Raw genomic sequence first — 19106 nt, forward strand, 5'->3', positions numbered from 1 at the left:
AATACAAACTTTTACCTCCTACTTATCAACAGTAGCAGCAGTTTGTTTATTTACAGCTTCCTAAATGGGAAAGATTAAAGGACAAAGGATTCATGTGAATAAAACCATCTTGTTGTTTGTAGAGTTCAGTACAACAGACAGAGAACAGAGTCTCCAGTGTCCAGCTGTCTGTCTATGAAGAGTGATTGGTCCAAAGATAATAATCCAGACTTCAGTAATAAACCTGCACCCTCAGACACAAAGTAAGAAACTGTTTTTACTGTAAACTGACCTGATGGAAGATGATTCATTGAACATGAAGACAAAATAGATTTATTTTCATGATGCAGAACTATTAGTGCAGACACTGTTTCAAACTAAAATGTATCTTATTTTATTTCTTTAACAAAACACTTGAGAACCTCAGTTTCAGAGTTTATATTTCTTATATAATATAATAATATTCATATACTTTTGCTCTGATGTTGAAGTCGCTATGAATATTTGTAACATCTGAAAGAATATGTTTCTAATGTGTAATTAAATATATTGTTTCTAAACGTGAAGAAACAAACATCCATTTATTTATGTAAAAGTTATCTGCAGATTTAAAAACAGGGACAGAAAATGTCAAATGTAGATTTGGAGAGTTCTTTTTAAGAATATTTGAACTGGATATATTCCTTCATTTGATAGTTGACAATATAGAGTGACAGGAAACATAAAAGGAATGAAAAACAAACAAATAAACAGTTTGTAGTTGAACCTGTGACACCACTGTTACGTGCTATGTGTCTTACAGTAAACTGCTGGTCTATCATAATTATTTAGATCACTTCTAACCTCAGTTTAAACTAACACAAGCTAATCTGCCCAAAGTGACTGTAGAACAGTGAAGGACATAATCAGCTCTCTTTAATGGAAGGCTTTTATTGTGAAGCAGCTGCAGGAAGTGTTGAGTTTGTATTAATAACAAACTACAGGCAGATCAATAAATGTTTAATAAGACAGACAGATAGGAAAAGCACTCAGTGTTTATGAAAGCAGGAGAGTTGAAATAAAAGGAATCATTTTCATTACAGACTGAATGCTGAATTCAAACAGAAAAGTTAACAACACTTTTAATGTTCTCTGTGACCATCTGAGCTTCCAGACAGTGTCGGACAAATCTCAGTATTTTTCATCAACAATCAACAAATCATTTTAGTAATAAAGAAATGTCTTCACAGAGAGAGGAAGAGGAGTCATGTTTCTGTGGAGGAGCAGCTGTCCTGCTGTGTTTTGTGTCAGGACGTCCTGAAGGATCCATTCTCTACCAGCTGTGAACACTGGTTCTGCAGGCAGTGCATCACCTCATACTGGGACCAGTCTGCTTCATCAGGAGACTCCTCCTGTCCCCAGTGTGGAGAAAGATCCAGAACAAGAGCTGGACTGCAGACAGCCAGTCAGACCAGCACTGTACAAAGTAAGACTATATAAAGGTCCAGTAGGTAGATTTAGTGACATCTAGCAGTGCAGTTGCAGTTCCAAGTACAAAGACGAACCTCTGGTGGCAGTGAAACGTTTGTCCCTTCTATGTTACTGTAGAAACATGGCGGACTCAATGGAAGGCGACCCACAGCGTCTGTAGATAAAAACAGTTCATTCTAAGTTAACAAAAACACACAAAGGCTCCTATTATCAGATGATAATTCTAAATTAAATGATATAAATGATTTGTAAAAAATAAGGGACAGTTGATTAATGAATAAATAATAATAAGGGCATCCTAATAGCTCACCTCGTAGAGCTGGCGCCCCATGAACTAATGCTGTGTCCTTAGGGCATAAATTATATCGTACAGTGTGTAAAAGGCACATGAGGACAGACTAATTTTTTCTGTGTTTTGTCTCAAACTTTTGTCTCTTTTTAGTGAGTGGTGGTCTGCAGGAGGTTTTAGATGAACATAAGATCAGTCTGATGACGAGATGTAAACATGTGACTGAAGGAAGTGACGAAACAGGAAGTGGAACCCTCCTCAACAGGATCTACACTAAGCTCTACATCACAGAGGGACAGAGTGAAGAGGTTAATACCCAACATGAGGTGAGGCGGCTTGAGACAGCTTCCAAGATGGAGACCCTCCATGACACTCCAATCAAGTGCCACAAGATCTTTAAAGCCTTACCTGACCAACAGAGACACATCAGAGTGGTTCTGACGAACGGCGTCGCTGGCGTTGGAAAAACCTTCTCAGTGCAGAAGTTCACTCTGGACTGGGCAGAGGGTTTGGAAAACCAAGATGTCAGTCTGGTGGTTCTGCTTTCGTTCAGGGAGCTGAACTTGATCAAAGATGAGCAGTACAGTCTTCTCACACTGCTCCATGTTTTCCATCCAACATTACAGAAGGTCACAGCAGAGCAGCTCGCTGTCTGTAAACCTTTATTCATCGTTGACGGTCTGGATGAAAGCAGACTTTCACTGGATTTCCACAACAATGAGGTTGTGTCTGACGTCACACAGAAGTCTTCAGTCAACGTGCTGTTGACAAACCTCATCAAGGGGAATCTGCTTCCCTCGGCTCTCGTCTGGATAACTTCCAGACCTGCAGCAGCCAATCAGATCCCTCCTGAATGTATCGACAGGGTAACAGAAGTACGAGGCTTCACTGACGCCCAGAAGGAGAAGTACTTCAGGAGGAGAGTCAGTGATGAAGATCTGTCCAACAGAATCATCTCACACATCAAGACCTCCAGGAGCCTCCACATCATGTGTCTAATCCCAGTTTTCTGCTGGATCACTGCTACAGTTCTGGACCACATGTTGACTACAGACCAGAGAGGAGAGCTGCCCAAGACCCTGACTAATCTGTACTCACACTTCCTGCTGGTTCAGACAAAGAGGAAGAAGCAGAAGTATGATGAGGGTCATAAGAAGAGTCCACAGGAGCTGATGGAGGCTGACAGGGAAGTTCTTCTGAAGCTGGGGAGGCTGGCGTTTGAACAGCTGGAGAAAGGAAACATCATGTTCTACCAAGAAGACCTGGAGCAGTGTGGTCTTGATGTCACAGAGGCCTTGGTGTACTCAGGAGTTTGTACAGAGATCTTCAAAAGAGAGAGTGTGATCTTTCAAAAAACAGTCTACTGCTTTGTTCATCTGAGCATTCAGGAGTTTCTGGCTGCAGTCTACATGTTCCACTGTTACACCAACAGGAACACAGACATACTGCAGGACTTCCTGGAGGAAGACTGGGGCTACAAATACAAACTCCATCTTCAAACAGGCCTATTTCTGGATGTCTTTCTGAGGAAAGCCATGGAGAAATCCCTCAAAAGTAAAAATGGCCACCTAGACCTGTTTGTTCGCTTCCTTCATGGCCTCTCTCTGGAGTCCAACCAGAGACTCTTAGGAGGCCTGCTGGGTCAGACAGACAACAGTCCAAAAATCATCCAGAGAGCCATCAACAACCTGAAGGAGATGAACAGTGATGATATCTCTCCTGACAGAAGCATCAACATCTTCCACTGTCTGATGGAGATGAACGACCACTCAGTCCATCAGGAGATCCAAGAGTTCCTGAAGTCAGAGAACAGATCAGAGAAGAAACTCTCTGAGATCCACTGCTCAGCTCTGGCCTACATGCTGCAGATGTCAGAGGAGGTTCTGGATGAGTTGGACCTGAAGAAGTACAACACATCAGTGAAGGGACGACTGAGACTGATTCCAGCTGTGAGGAACTGCAAAAAGGCTCAGTAAGTCCAGATGTGATTAACATTATAAATCAATAAAAAAGTAAATAAAGTAAAGTTGAAGCCATCAGTATTAAAGATTATATTGTTAAGTATGTAACAAAGAACGTTTTTTCACATGTTTTTTCATTCTACATAATTGTGATTTATAAACCAGTTTACAAATGAGTCCATTCAAATACCACCAGAGAGAGAGGGAAAAGGAGAGAGCTTATTTACTAATGAAGGTTCATTTAGTGTAGCAGAGCCTTTCCAGTGAGCCATGATGCACAGTAGCAGCACCCTGACTGTGTTTGACCTGAATGTAACAGAACCTTAATTAGTTTCATTGGTAACACCTGTGTTTACCCTCCTGTTTCATATCAAAATGGCTCCTGTGGAAAAGGTTTATTATACTATTATTGCAATGGGAGTCATTAAATTAATATAATGGGAGATAAAAGCAACTGGAGCAACTTAATAAGATTCATCTGGGGCTGCATTAGTGAGATTTCCACAGTACAATAACCATCTCAGAATCACAGTTTAAAGGTTTACAGTATTACACAGTTATTAATTATCAGTTACAGTAATGAAACAGAAAGATGTGTACTTTTTGTTTGTTTGTTTTTTGGTTGAATGCTTTACTATAATTTCCTATATATTTCCTATATTTTTAATAACACTAATACAACAGAATTCAATACCATAGATAAACAAATGTACATAGTATGATTTCATACCACAGTATACCATGGTATTGGTATACAGCTGCAACCCTAGATGAATAAAAGATGCACAAAATACACACAAGAAGCACATGACTGACATAAATACATATGAGTGCAGTTACAACCTATAGTGATTATACAGCTCATTGAACATCATGTTAAAATAAAGTTTAACAAACACAAATCACACACTTGTGGACAGGAGGAGCTCAAGTTTCAAACCACAGACCTTGTGATCAATGACTGACCAGCTGAGCTACAGCCGCTCATGTTAATGTGCTTTGTGATGCAAAATGCACAAAAGTCTACTTTTATAATAAAATGCCAGATTTTATTGTACTTAGTAAATTTATATTCTGTCATCACAGACTTTCTGGCTGTGGACTCTCAGAGACTCACTGTGAAGTTGTGGTCTCAGCTCTGAAGTCCAACCCCTCCCATCTGAGAGATCTAGACCTGAGTGACAACAAGCTGCAGGATTCAGTAGTGAAGCTGTTGTGTGCTGGACTAGAGAGTGAAAACTGTAGACTGGAGACTCTGAGGTCAGTTCATGTATTTTGCTCTTGTACAGTGTATATCTGATCTGTCTAATTTTTCTGTGTGCTGTGCAGTGTTTTTACTAGGGATCAGAGGCAAACACACACACACACACACACACACACACACACACACACACACACACACAGCAAAAGAGACACAGAGGAGAGAGTTGATGTAAAAGGTTGTAAAAGATGTAAAAGATTATAATTCAAGTTGAATACAAATGTAATAGTTTACAGTCTGGTGACTTTGACCCACACTGAGCAAAGCATAATAAAATATGACCAAGACCTCAATTTAAAATGAAGAACATATTCTGAGTTACAGAGAAATTTGGACGCTATTAACACTTAACACAGTTTTGTGTTTTGTTATTCAAACATAGACGGTTTTAGTAGTGTTAGAATATAGTCATGCAGTATAAGGCATTAAAACATGCTTAATAATGACTAATAAAGAGTTAATATGCTACTAATATGCATGCACACACACACTCTAAAACACACACACAAGCAGCAAGCATATTTCTGAATGCAGGTGTTTGAAGTATTGTGTGTGACTTTGTGTTCTGACTCAACCAGTAAGCAGGAGCATAAATAATACACTGTATTTGTACAAGAAGGTACTTGGTTACATTTAAGATTAAGAGAGAATATGGAGCTCTCTTTGCTCAGTGCACATTTGATCCAGTTATAAAGAAGATTGAGGATGAAGTTTACAGTCAGTGTGTGTTGATGGAGATGACAGTGGTGATGAGGATAGTCTAAATGTATGAGATACATCAGAACTGCTGGTTTAAAGAGGTTTGTTTTTACTTAAATTATTATTTCTGTCATAAATTCTTATTTATTTGATATTGGCCTTTTTGGAATTCTATAAAAAAAACATCTGTCTTGATATTATTCATAAAAGGACACATGGTTGTTATGAATCAGAAGAAACAGAAGAAAATGGAAGTAACAACATGTCTGATTTCATCATTATTACAGACCTGACTGACAGCACGTTATTGATCTCTGTTGACATCAATTTATTCTTCATTCAGATTGACGGTCTGCAGGTTGTCAGAGATCAGCTGTGATTATCTGGTCTCAGCTCTGAAGTCCAACCCCTCCCATCTGAGAGATCTGGACCTGAGTGACAACAATCTGCAGGATTCAGGAGTGAAGCTGCTGTGTGGTTTTCTGGAGAGTCCACACTGTAGACTGGAGACTCTGAGGTCAGTTCACTGACTCTCTGTTACTATTGTAGATCGGATATGTTTAATTAACAACTGAACCTAATTTATGTTCATACATAACTTACATCCATAAAGTTGTAAATTTGCTTTTGTTCATATTTTCATGTTTATTGAACTAAATTTAGTCTGCAGTCACAAAGACTTGTGTTTGTTAAAGAAACTGTAGAAAATGTCCACTGTTCGCTGTTAAAGTAAATCAATGTTTATAATTGTTGGTAAATGGTCACATCTGGATACAGAAGATCCTCTGAACTAATATTTGTTTTAAACTGATCAAGTTTACTGAAGGAGAAATATTTCTTTGGTTTCTGTTGATTTCAATGTGTTTTCATAAATAATGTCTGATCATTGATATTGATCCTTCAGAACACACACACACACACACACACACACACACACACACACACAGATCAAAGCAATTTCCAAATGCAGCTGTTTAAATGATCAATATAGTATTGATCCTCTAATTACAGACCTGACTGAGATCAGCAGCATGTTATTGATCAGTGCTTTTTTCTTTTTTTTACATTACAATGCAAAATGATAAATATAAATAAATAAATAAATAATCTCTATTTCAACTATCAGACAATAACAATTATTTTCAGTATTTGCTGTTTCCAACATTGTTAAATGATTGTAGATGTCTTTTGTTCACATTTTCTAAACTTGTACATTTTAAACCTTCTGTTGTGGAAATTTCTCTGCTGCTGGTGAAGAATGAAATAGAGAACTTCTGCCGGCCGACAAGTTTATTTTCTTTGCAAAGAAAAGGTCAATCACAGTTATGTTCTTGTCCATCGTCAGGTGTGGGAAAGAGAGTAGCAGGGTTTAAAACATTGCATCTTTTTACAGTGATGTTAGTAATGACAACAGGTTCACAGTCTTTGATGAGGCCAACATCATACTTACTAACAGCCCACAGTGTCTTAAGGACCTCCTGTAGGGCTGTAATAGCTGTTGCTTGTTCTTCGGACAAAAAGGAAAAAGATTTAAAAGTGCTTTTAGGTACCAGCTGGATTGTTCTTTGAGTGTGCACAAAAAATGGTAAACTCTTAGAGTAACACTGCAGTGTTGGTGAAAAAAAAAAGATTGATCAGATGTTTCTTGCCAATCGGCTGCGCGCTGACATGATTTTATAAAAGGTCCCAAATCTTCCCAATTATCTGATGTGTGTTTTGCAAGTGTGATGTGTGGGACTGAATGGTCTATGGTGTACACATCACATTGAGCTGGTGTAAGAGAGACTGATATAGCGCATTTATGTTGTGTCCAATAAATGTGTGACAGTGTGAGTTTATCGAATCTCTCTCTCAACCAACCTTCCTCATATGGCTCATCAGGTCCTGGTGACACATGAGAGGTACAATGCAGATCCTCTGGTGTCATGAAATTTATTGTAGCTGTTAAAACTGTTTTTCTCGCTAAAGTAACAAGCTCAGAGGCAGTTGATGGTTGCAATTTCCATAGATATGCATATTGTAGTTTTGGAATGTGGTGAACAAAAGAGTGTGAAAAATTTGTCTCCAGATCGAATAGTCTGTGAACTTTGACACCTTCTGGGGTTGAGATCAGACAAAGGCCTAATTTGCACATCAAGTCCCTGCCCATCAGGTTAATGGGACAGACTTTTGAGAGCAAGAATGCATGTTTGAAGCTTATATCTGGCCCATCCGCACATTTGAGCGGGACAGTAATGTTCTCTCTAATTGTTTGACCTGATGAACCAACAGAGTACACATAATCTCCACTCATTTTTGGTTTTGTAGTGAGTTCTAAAGCTTTTATCACAGAATGTGTGGCTCCTGAGTCAACTAAGAATGCAACATTTTGTTCTGCAATGGTCAATGTATGTTGTGGAAACTTCTTGAAATTATCAGATGTGTACTGAACATATGTTAGAGCAATTGTATATCTGTTGTCTGAATTCTCTATAGATTGTGTATTAATCTGCTCAGTATGTGTGTGTGAGTGTGGTGCAGTACCTTCTGTCGATCTCACAAGTTGGTTTGGCTTGTCAGCAGGAGTCCATCCCTCTCCGACAACCCTGTCCCATTTTCAGTCCGACTTGTCCACCGGGGTCGATGAGGTATTTTTGGGACACTTGAGTTTCCAATGTCCATGTTGACCACACATGAAACAAACATTCTTTGGAATTTTATCTTTCCAGTGCCTGTGTTGGTTATCTTTTCCTCTATGTGTATGATCTGGTTGTCCATGTTCTCGGATTGTGTTATACATGGTTATTGCTGCCATGTGAAGCTCTTTCTGTGTTGTCTCTTTCTCTTTTTTTTTTTTTTGAGAATATTTGGTCATGGGCATTTATGGCGTGTTTGCAAAGTTTGGACAGGCGTGCATCATTACATCCAATGCAGGAACTTTTAACAGCTGAGGCAATGTCTGGTTTTAGTCCACGTAACAAACAGTTACAAAGATGAATTTTCCACACATCTGGAATATTGTTTAATCCATCAGGTATGTAGGTGTTGAATACCTCTGATGTTGTTGGGTTGGGCAGATGTTGTGAGGCTGCTGTGATGTCAGCAGAAGTCCATGGGCGGAAAATCAACGTTGCACCTTCTGGTCCAGATATTTCAACCATGGGCATGTTGAAGGTTGCATCTTGATTTGGATGACACAGTCTATGTGCTATTGGAGAAGGGGGGGTTGGTTGTAGGGTTCTGTGGTGGAACGGACACATCAGGGGCACAGTGAGCTGCTCCTGAACTTGTTTTTTGTCGTGGCATGGCGGAGTCTGCTTCCCTTCTTTGCTGGGTGTCACTGTGTTGTATGGTGGTGGAGCTGAAGGATGAATAGGTGGGTTGCCGTCAAGGTCTGGATCCAGCTTCAAAACCGCCAGGATTTTGAGGTTGGAGGCTGAAAAGTTTTTCTTCCAGGATGGCCTGTCACTGTCCGCGTCCCATCCCAGACGATCGCTCGAGGGATCCCACTTCTGACACCAAATTGTTGTGGAAATTTCTCTGCTGCTGGTGAAGACTGAAATAGAGAACTTCTGCCGGCCGACAAGTTTATTTTCTTTGCAAAGAAAAGGTCAATCAACACACGAGCGGTCAAAGATGAAGAAGGACCCCAAACATGGGGATATCTAAACATTTATACCTGAGGACCACCTCTTTCACACCCCTTGGTCTGCTGTAGGGGTCTGCCCCTCCAGGAAGTGCCTTCCCACCCCTCTGCCCACTGCAGACATCAGGGCCGACCCCCTGCTGGTGTGTTTTACATATGAGGTGTCCTGCAGGATCTTGCATTCAGGTGCAAAGCCAAGTCCAGACATCACAATCTACAAAACACAAAAGGACCTGGCATCTTGTGTTAGGAAGGGGGAGGTTGGGCATCTCCAGTGGCTGAAACAAAGAACCTGAATCTACCATTACACTTCTTCAGCTCTGAACAGATTATTAAACACTGAATGATTTCAAACAGAAACATTGTCTTCTAAACTTACATCATTTATTCTTTATTCAGATTGAGTGACTGCAGTTTGTCAGAGATCAGCTGTGATTATCTGGTCTCAGCTCTGAAGTCCAACCCCTCCCATCTGAGAGATCTGGACCTGAGTAACAACAATCTGCAGGATTCAGGAGTGAAGCTGCTGTGTGGTTTTCTGGAGAGTCCACACTGTAGACTGGAGACTCTGAGGTCAGACACCATTTTTTCCTTCTGTGCTGAGATTAATATGATGTGAAAGTTGTGCTGACAGTAAAGTGCAGACATAAGGCTGATATTATACTGATCCACACTGAGTATCTTAATGCTAAAGTCTGTTTTCTTCTTCAGTGGTTTAGTCCATTGACTGTGGCAGAGCAATGTTGAGCTCCACATTTAAACCTGAATGTAACAAGAAAAATCTACACTGGATAATTCACTGTGAACCTCTTAAACTCTTGATTTTCTTCTTATATTCCACATTATGTTTTTAATAAACGATGATAAAAAACATAAATACAGTAAATAAATAATCTGTATTTCAACTATCAGACAATAACAAATATATTCAGTATTTGCTGTTTCCAACATTGTTATGAAGCTTTATGATGTTTATACTGACTGACTAGTTTAAACTGAAGATAATTAGATTTTATGACTCCACTGTTCCTAAAAGAAATATTGTAGATGTCTTTTGTTCACATTTTCTAAACTTGTACATTGTAAACCTTCTTCAGCTCTGAACAGATTATTAAACACTGAATGATTTCAAGCAGGAACATTGTCTTCTAAATTTACATAATTTATTCTTTATTCAGTTTGTGGAGCTGCAGTTTGTCAGAGATCAACTGTGATTATCTGGTCTCAGCTCTGAAGTCCAACCCCTCCCATCTGAGAGAGCTGAGGCTGAGTAACAACAAGAGGATGCAGGATTCAGGAGTGAAGCTGCTGTGTGGTTTTCTGGAGAGTCCACACTGTAGACTGGAGACTCTGAGGTCAGACACCATTTTTTCTTTCTGTGCTGAGATTAATATGATGTGAAAGTTGTGCTGACAGTAAAGTGCAGACATAAGGCTGATATTATACTGATCCACACTGAGTATCTTAATGCTAAAGTCTGTTTTCTTCTTCAGTGGTTTAGTCCATTGACTGTGGCAGAGCAATGTTGAGCTCCACATTTAAAACCTGACTATAACAAGAAGAATCTACACTGGATAATTCACTCTGAACCTTTTAAACTCTTGATTTTCATCTTTATTTATATTGGTTTTAAAATACTCAATCTGTGACACTTGTGACTCAAAGGTCAAAGGTCATTGTGACCGTAAAATAGCTTTTTAGCCATAATTTAAGAATTAATCGGCTGATTTCTAGATTTCAGACACACACGCTGACTGAACCGACACAATGAGTGGACAGTAACTATCACAGTTCAGGTTTTTATCTCTCCATCTCGTCCATTCGGCCTTTAACTTCCTGCCGTCTTTGGAATCGTGTTACTGCCAACATCGTATTGGAGCGCGTCCAGTTAGTCAGGAACCTGTGAGCGAGTTTCACCTGCAGCTTGTAGAGAAGCTTCACATCTAAAACTACCAGGAGAAAACCAAAGCACCACATGTTGTATAGCTGCTCTCAAAAATACACAAATACAATAAATAAATAAATGAATAATCTATTCTGTCTATCAGACAATAACAAATATATTCAGTATTTTCTTTTTCCAACATTGTTATGAAGCTATATGATGTTTATACTGACTGAATAGTTTAAACTGAAGATAATTTGATTTTATGTCTCCACTATTCCTAAAATAATGATTGTAGATGTCTTTTGTTCACATTTTCTAAACTTGTACATTCTAAACCTTCTTCAGCTCTGAACAGATTATTAAACACTGAATGATTTCAAACAGGAACATTGTCTTCTAAACTCACATCATTTATTCGTTTTTTAGATTGAGGGTCTGCAGTTTGTCAGAGATCAGCTGTGATTATCTGGGCTCAGCTCTGAAGTCCAACCCCTCCCATCTGAGAGAGCTGAACCTGAATAACAATGACCTGCAGGATTCAGGAGTGAAGCTGCTGTGTGGTTTTCTGGAGAGTCCACACTGTAGACTGGAGACTCTGAAGTCAGTTCACTGACTCTCTGTTACTGTTGTAGATCTGATATGTTTAATGAACAATTGAACCTAATTTATGTTCATACATAACTTACATCCATAAAGTTGTAAATTTGCTTTTGTTCATATTTTCATGTTTGTTGAACTAAATTTAGTCTGCAGTCACAAAGACTTGTGTTTGTTAAAGAAACTGTAGAAAATGTCCACTGTTAGTTGTTAAAGTAAATGAATGTTTATAATTGTTGGTAAATGGTCACATCTGGATACAGAAGATCCTCTGAACTAATATTTGTTTTAAACTGATCAAGTTTACTGAAGGAGAAATATTTCTTTGGTTTCTGTTGATTTCAATATGTTTTCCTAAATAATGTCTGATCATTGATATTGATCCTTCAGAACACACAAACACACACACACACACACACACACACACACACACACACAAAGATCAAAGAAAATGTCCAAATGCAGCTGTTTAAAGGATCAATATAGTATTGATCCTCTAATTACAGACTTGACTGAGATCAGCAGCACGTAATTGATCAGTGTTTTTTTTTTTACATTATTATACAAAATGATAAATATAATAAATAAATAAATCAATAATCTCTATTTCAACTATCAGACAGTAACAAATATATTCAGTATTTGCTGTTTCCAACATTGTTATGAAGCTATATGATGTTTATACTGACTGAATAGTTTAAACTGAAGATAATTTGATTTTATGACTCCACTATCCTAAAAGAAATATTGTAGATGTCTTTTGTTCATATTTTCTAAACTTGTACATTCTAAACCTTCTTCAGCTCTGAACAGATTATTAAACACTGAATGATTTCAAACAGGAACATTGTCTAAACTTATATCTTTTATTCTTTATTCAGATTGTATTTCTGCAGTTTGTCAGAGATCAGTTGTGATTATCTGGTCTCAGCTCTGAAGTCCAACCCCTCCCATCTGAGAGAGCTGGACCTGGGTCTCAACAAGCTGCAGGATTCAGGAGTGAAGCTGCTGTCTGATCTTGTGAAGAGTCCACACTGTAGACTGGAGACTCTGAGGTCAGTAGAGGGTTGGAGTCAGTCCATGCTGGTTTCAGCAGTATTGTACTAAACACAGTTAGTATCAAAGCAAAGATCCAGTATTTGCTGCTTTCCTCAGTGAAGCTGTGAGAGGAGGATGGTGACAGACTTCAGGGTTAGACATAAAGACAGAGAGAGAGAGAACAGTCAGCCAATCAGAGAGCCAGAAGCTTGTTGTGATCATGTGTTTGAGTTGATGTGAAGACGACTGTTGTTGTTGTGTTTATGTCTACGGGAAATAAAGCTGGATTCCAGCTGACAGCATTACAAGATGTACAGAGACAGTGGTCCTCATTCATCAAACTGTCGTACCATCAAATCTGATCTCAAAGTGTTTGTTCTCTCATTTCAACACTAAACAACTGATCAGTTCATCTTTGTCACAGCTCTAAGATCAGTCTGATTGAAGCCTGCAAACCACTGGATCTTATTTCAGAGAACCATCATTATATTTAGTGACCATGTGGTCTTTGTACAAACCAGAACCTCTTCTGAAGTCCATTAATCACAGCTATTGTTCAGTCTTTGTATGAACATGTAGGACCTTTAACATCAGATATATATCTGTCCATTTGTCTTTTGTTTAGTCCAAATATGTTTTATATTATTTTAAACAGACTCCATATTTACAGATCTGTCCTGTAATATTTCAAAAGCAGATGAAACATTCAAATGTGACTGAGACTGTGGTTTTTATCAGCTTTGAACCCAAACAGCAGTAAATCCATCATTACAGTGGGCAGTGAATGTCTCTCTGTTTCTGCAGTAATGATGCGTTCAGGGACTTCAGCACTGTATTTCCACTTTGTACTTCAGTGAAATCTGCAGTCAACAGACTTGATGTCCAAAGTGTCTGCAGGTCTGTGAGCTTCAGCTCAGAAAGCCAGAAAGCTACACACCCGCTCACCTTCTGGTCTGAACTGGACTGAAGTCCCTGCTGGTCTTTATACTGGATGTGCTGATGGAGGGAGTCTCTGTAAACACTGATTTATGACTTCTGTTGTCTGTCTTCTTCTCTCATCAGCTGGAAGCCAGTCAGAGTGTGAGTGGTGAGGAAGGAGGTTGTGTTGGAGGATCAGCTGTGTCCTGATGATCCAGAGAGGTTGAAGCAGCAGCATCAGCTCTGACTGGGCCATGTTACTGGGAGGTAGAGTGGAGAGGAGAGCTTCATCCAGCAGTGACTGACAGAGGAATCACAACCAGTGGAGATGACTCTCAGTGCTGCAGTCTGAACTGCTCTGAGATCAGCTCCACTGTCAGACACAATGTCAAGTCCACCATCATCCCTGTGTGTTCCTCTGGATGTGACAGAGTATCATCAGTGTATCTGGACTGCTCTGCTGCTGCTCTGTCCTTCTACACAGTCTCTGCAGACACACTGAGACTCCTCCACTCCTTCTGCTCCACACTCAACCACCTCCTCCACCTCCAACCTGGACTATTGTATATTCTCAAACTGCTTCTACACATTTGTTCTGTTTATGACAACGTAACTGTAGATTAACACAACAATTGATTTTAAGTTTTGTCTTCTGTTGTAGCTCCACCTTGTGGAATGTTAATTTCCACGTTATACTTCTAATTCATTTTGGAAGTTGATGTGAAAAATCATAGAAAAAAATAAGGGAATGAATATGTTGCAGATCTATTTGTGTGCCCATTTTCAGCAGCGCCTGGTGTTATCAAGTCTTACTGTCATTTATGATTGTGTATCTCTGTCCTCTCCTCTGTAGGACAGCCAGCAGGACTCACAGGCTGCATCACAAGTCTCTTAGACTTAAAAGTTCAACTCTAATCTTGAAACATCAATTTTATTTTCAATATTTAGATTTCATTCTTAATATTTTGACTTTATTCTCAATATTTAGATTTTATTCTCAATATTTAGACTTTATTCTCAATATTTAGATTTTATTCTAATATTTAGACTTTATTCTCAATATTTTGACTTAATCTTCCACTTTTGTTTTTACTCGTGTGGCCCTCATACTCTTTTGTAAATACCAGACTTTTCTCATAGTTTAACAGATAATTGTTTGTAACAAGAAGATAAAACCTGTAGAAAGTTTGGATTTAATCGAAGTTTATATATATATCTTTTAAAATAGTTAGATTGTTATTACAGTAATTGGTGATATTGATCTATTTTCATTTTGTTATTTGGTCCATTGTTAATATAAAAATATTGATTAGAGTTACTTAAAGTTACTGAAATATCTGGATTTTGGTGAGAAGTCAGTGCTGTGTTGAACATTGGTCACACACTGAACACGAGAACATTTGTTCATAAGTTTTTTCTTTTGACATGGAATTAATCAGCAAACATGTTTATTATTTATATAATGTGTCATTATTAGTAATTATGATCATGTATGTGTAAATATTTGTTCTGTTTTCTCATATTGCATCAAAAACAAAAATCTGTATATTAAAATCACATCTTACTTCTGACTGATATAAATCTCCACAATCCAGCTTCTATAAATATAAATTATCTCCATGTTGGTGTAAGATTTATTTCTGACTGAAGAAGATTCAAGTGTTGCTTATTGATCTCCTGATTTTCAAATAAATAAATCGATAACTATCACAAATATCAGCTTTTTCTCATTTTATAATAGATGAATATTTGCTTGTGAGGAACAGAAATAAGATAAAACCTGAACAAAGTGTGGATTCAATCAAAGCTTTACTGTAGTTTCTCAGTTTGCAGTCGGCTGTTTACGTCTTCATTAGACTCTGAGCATAAAACAAAGGTGGAAAGCCATCTGACTCTGACTCCCACACTGAGAAAGATCATGTTTTATTCACACAATTAAAGTGAATCAGTTTCCAACAAGTGCTCATCCAGTCTGTTGTAACACAGAAGAATTCAACTTTAAACAATATCATTCATGTGTGCATCAAATTCTGTTTTCAATTCAGTCTCAATACTCAAAATAAGACTTCAACACTCTTTAAACTTTGAGAAAAAAAGATTCTTTCTCCTTTTTCATTTGCAGAAATCCTTTTTATTTTGAAAAATCAAGAAGTTTGCAGAAGCAGAATTTACTGGTGCAAGTTATAGGAAGATATTAAAGGATCAGGTGAATAAAAAGTATTTAATGTCTGTCAGATATTTACAGCAAGTTTAAAGTGTTTATATAAACCCAGCAGTGACAGAATTTCACAGTCAGCTTGTAAAGTGACTGCATCACTTCACTGTGTTGCAGCGCCCTCTACAGGGAAGAAACTGAAAATTTAAGAGCAACTTTAAGTTCTTACCATCAGCACAAAGGTTAGTGTTTTTCAGTGATTCCATATAAAATGTTTAAAAAGAAAATTACAGACATTAAAGAGACAAAAGACTTAAAATAGTGCACAAGTTAAAATATATGAATAAAACAAAATACATATAAAACAGAATACTTTAGTGAACAGTAGTGATTAAATGAATTTACTGTATATATACAATAATAATGTAGGAAATGTATGAGCTTAAATTAATATACACATTGTCAAGCAGTTCTAGTTGATGTTGCTGAGAGCTGCTTGCCACAGTTTTGTACATCGCACTGACCAGAATATATTAACCATCTCACATGAGTTTCTGAGGATTTGCTCACATTAATCCAGTACTTCTCAAATAGTGGGGGGGCAGTGAGGTGTCTCAACAGTGAGAGGCAGGGGGACTGACGGAGGAGGAGAGATGGAGAAGTTTCTGACAGGAGTGAAAAGAAAAACGGAGGAGACGTCAGAGGAAAGAACAGCAAGTGACGGTAACCGGCATAAACCTAATAAGAGCAGGAAATACGATGAAGCCTACACAGCCTTTGGGTTTACCGTGAATACGGTCGGAAATGAGGAAAGACCTGTGTGTGTTTAATGCCTAAAAACTCTGACAGCGGACAGCATGAAAGCAAACACCTGGAGACCTTACACCCCAGTTATGTCAATAAGCCACTGGACTTTTTTCATAGAAAACTCGATGAGTATCTCCAACAGGCATCAGTAAATAAAAAAGCACCGTTAGCCTCGTACAAACACCGCCACATCGCAAGGGGCCAAAAAGCTCACAGGATAGCAGAGGAGCTAATACTCCGGCAGCATTGGACATGGTCACAATCATAGGTGAGAAAAGTGCTGAGACACTGAAACCTGTCCCTCTGTCCAATGACACGATCGGGAGACGTTTATTTGACATTTCACACGACCTCCAAGAACAACTCACAGAACATCTAACAGACAAACATTAAATAGAAACAATATTGTTGCACAAAAAAACAAACATTAAAAAGTCATCTACCTTTTTGAAAAGGAATAAGCTGATGAAGCTGACAAGTGACCAATGTTTACAGTTTAAAACAGTTTTGAATGTTACCAAGTTAAGTCCAAATGTTCCAGCGGTATGAAGAACTTCGGGCTTGTCTGTGTGTATATATATATTATTAAATGACTTTGTGAAAGCCACTTCCCTTCCCTTTCTACATATGGACCACCAGGACTCAATGCGCTGGTTAATCGTGGATGAGCCATACATGTGGCTGCACGCTCCAGAGTGGTAGTCATGGTGATGGCTTTCTGCGGTACAACCCTGTGTTTACTTTTTAGAGTCCGCAAGCTGATGTTTATATTGTGTAAACTTGACAGCATGTCCATGATTGCATCGTACGAGTGTCCCTCATTCAAATATTGTGTGCAATAATGCAGCATGTCTGGTCCTTCCGTCTGCTCCGTATCCTTTAAAGACTCCAGAGACCGTCCACACCAAACACAAAACCCTATCAGCCACCGTAGTGTTGCCATATGGTAACAATGACTGTTTCTCACTTTTACTCACCGGTACTTTAGTTTTATTGTGAAAAGAGGCTCTTTTACTTTGAAAGTATAAATACACATCACATCATGTGACCATGAAATCCTGTTTGTCATTCCTTTTTCCATGGACAAGTGACACTGAGAATATCTGAGGGCCCCAAAAGTTAACCAACTGTTCAATATTTCTGCAAAATTCATTCAAGAGAAAAATTCAAATACTATCTGGAGAAAGTTAACTTTTAATTCTCATCATTAAAAATCAGTTTAGATGTGGTTGGCTTTTTGTAAAATGGTAACATGTAGGTATTATGTTTTTAGAAAAAAAACATTTAAATAAATATATCAAATATTTCCATTATTTAAACCATTTTAAGTAATAAAAAACGAATTAAAACATTACCATCATGTTTAAGTAATAATTAATGCAGTAGAGGGTTAATACAACAGTTTTAATGTCAGGTCTAAGTGGGGGATTTTTTTAATATCATCAACATTAATATCAAGTTCAGCTGTGAAACAGGAAGCTTTGACATTTTATTTTCTCCTCATATTTCCCCTGAAGGAGTTTTTAATGTTGGTAAACTGCTGCAGCTGGATTAGATTCAGTGTTGAAGTAGGAAACTGCTGTTTTCTGTTTACATTGTTTTAACTGCAGTTCTGTTATTTGGCCACAGGAGGGCGCTGTTGACCATATTATAATTATGGGGTCAGCAGCGCCCTCTTGTGGCCAGTAATTGAGTTGCAGTGTATTACCAGCGACTGTAACATAGATAACACTGATTTATTTAATGTATAAACCAGAATGTTTAGGTTTAATCTGTAATTTAATGTTTGAAAACTATTAATATTTCAGTTCATTCTTATTTATGTTTGTCTCATTTTTTAATGTTTGTGATTTTCATTTTACACATTTTTTATGTGAAATGTTGAATGTAGAACACAGAATATCAGTGTCAAATACTGCATTACTGTAATTTTTGTACATTAAGAACTTAAACATGAAGTTGATGATCGTGTTACATATATAAAAACACTTTCTAAAACACAATAATGTTTTAAAGACATTAAGTTAATTGCTACAATGCTTGTGTCTGTGTTTCACTAGCAGTTGTAGCTGTTAGTCTCACAGGTGTGACAGTTTAACTGGTGATACTGAGGCTTTTGAGGACCCCTTATGGCTGAACCAGGAAATAAAGATTCTGACTACTTCTATGACATTCATTCATTTGACATTTAAAACACTGCAATAGAAACACTTTGCTGGAACAATAATGTTGGTGTCTGCTCCTCACAAAAACGTCTCCATAATGAATATTTATGTATTCCTCTGGTATAAAAGTATCACACAGATGTTTAATGGGATACAGTGATGATGTGATTTCCAGATTTCCACACACACACACACACACACACACACACACACACACACACACACTCTGACTGAACCGACACAATGAGTAAACA

At 38.0% G+C, this 19106-nt stretch overlaps 1 long non-coding RNA gene and 1 pseudogene across 1 annotated transcript in view; one reads left to right on the plus strand and one right to left on the minus strand.

Moving 5' to 3' along the window:
• Positions 1 to 19106, plus strand: part of LOC127359478 (NACHT, LRR and PYD domains-containing protein 5-like) — a 154351-nt pseudogene that overhangs the window by 46170 nt on the left and 89075 nt on the right.
• The window catches only part of LOC127359538 (uncharacterized), a 90608-nt gene that overhangs the window by 39450 nt on the left and 32052 nt on the right, over positions 1 to 19106 (minus strand). Inside the window, exon 2 of the long non-coding RNA XR_007882647.1 lies at positions 3427 to 3636. This is a non-coding gene — a long non-coding RNA (uncharacterized LOC127359538). The remainder of the gene's footprint in view (positions 1 to 3426; positions 3637 to 19106) is intronic.

Source organism: Dicentrarchus labrax, unplaced genomic scaffold (assembly GCF_905237075.1).
Source record: "Dicentrarchus labrax unplaced genomic scaffold, dlabrax2021, whole genome shotgun sequence".
Taxonomy (NCBI): Eukaryota; Metazoa; Chordata; class Actinopteri; family Moronidae; genus Dicentrarchus; species Dicentrarchus labrax.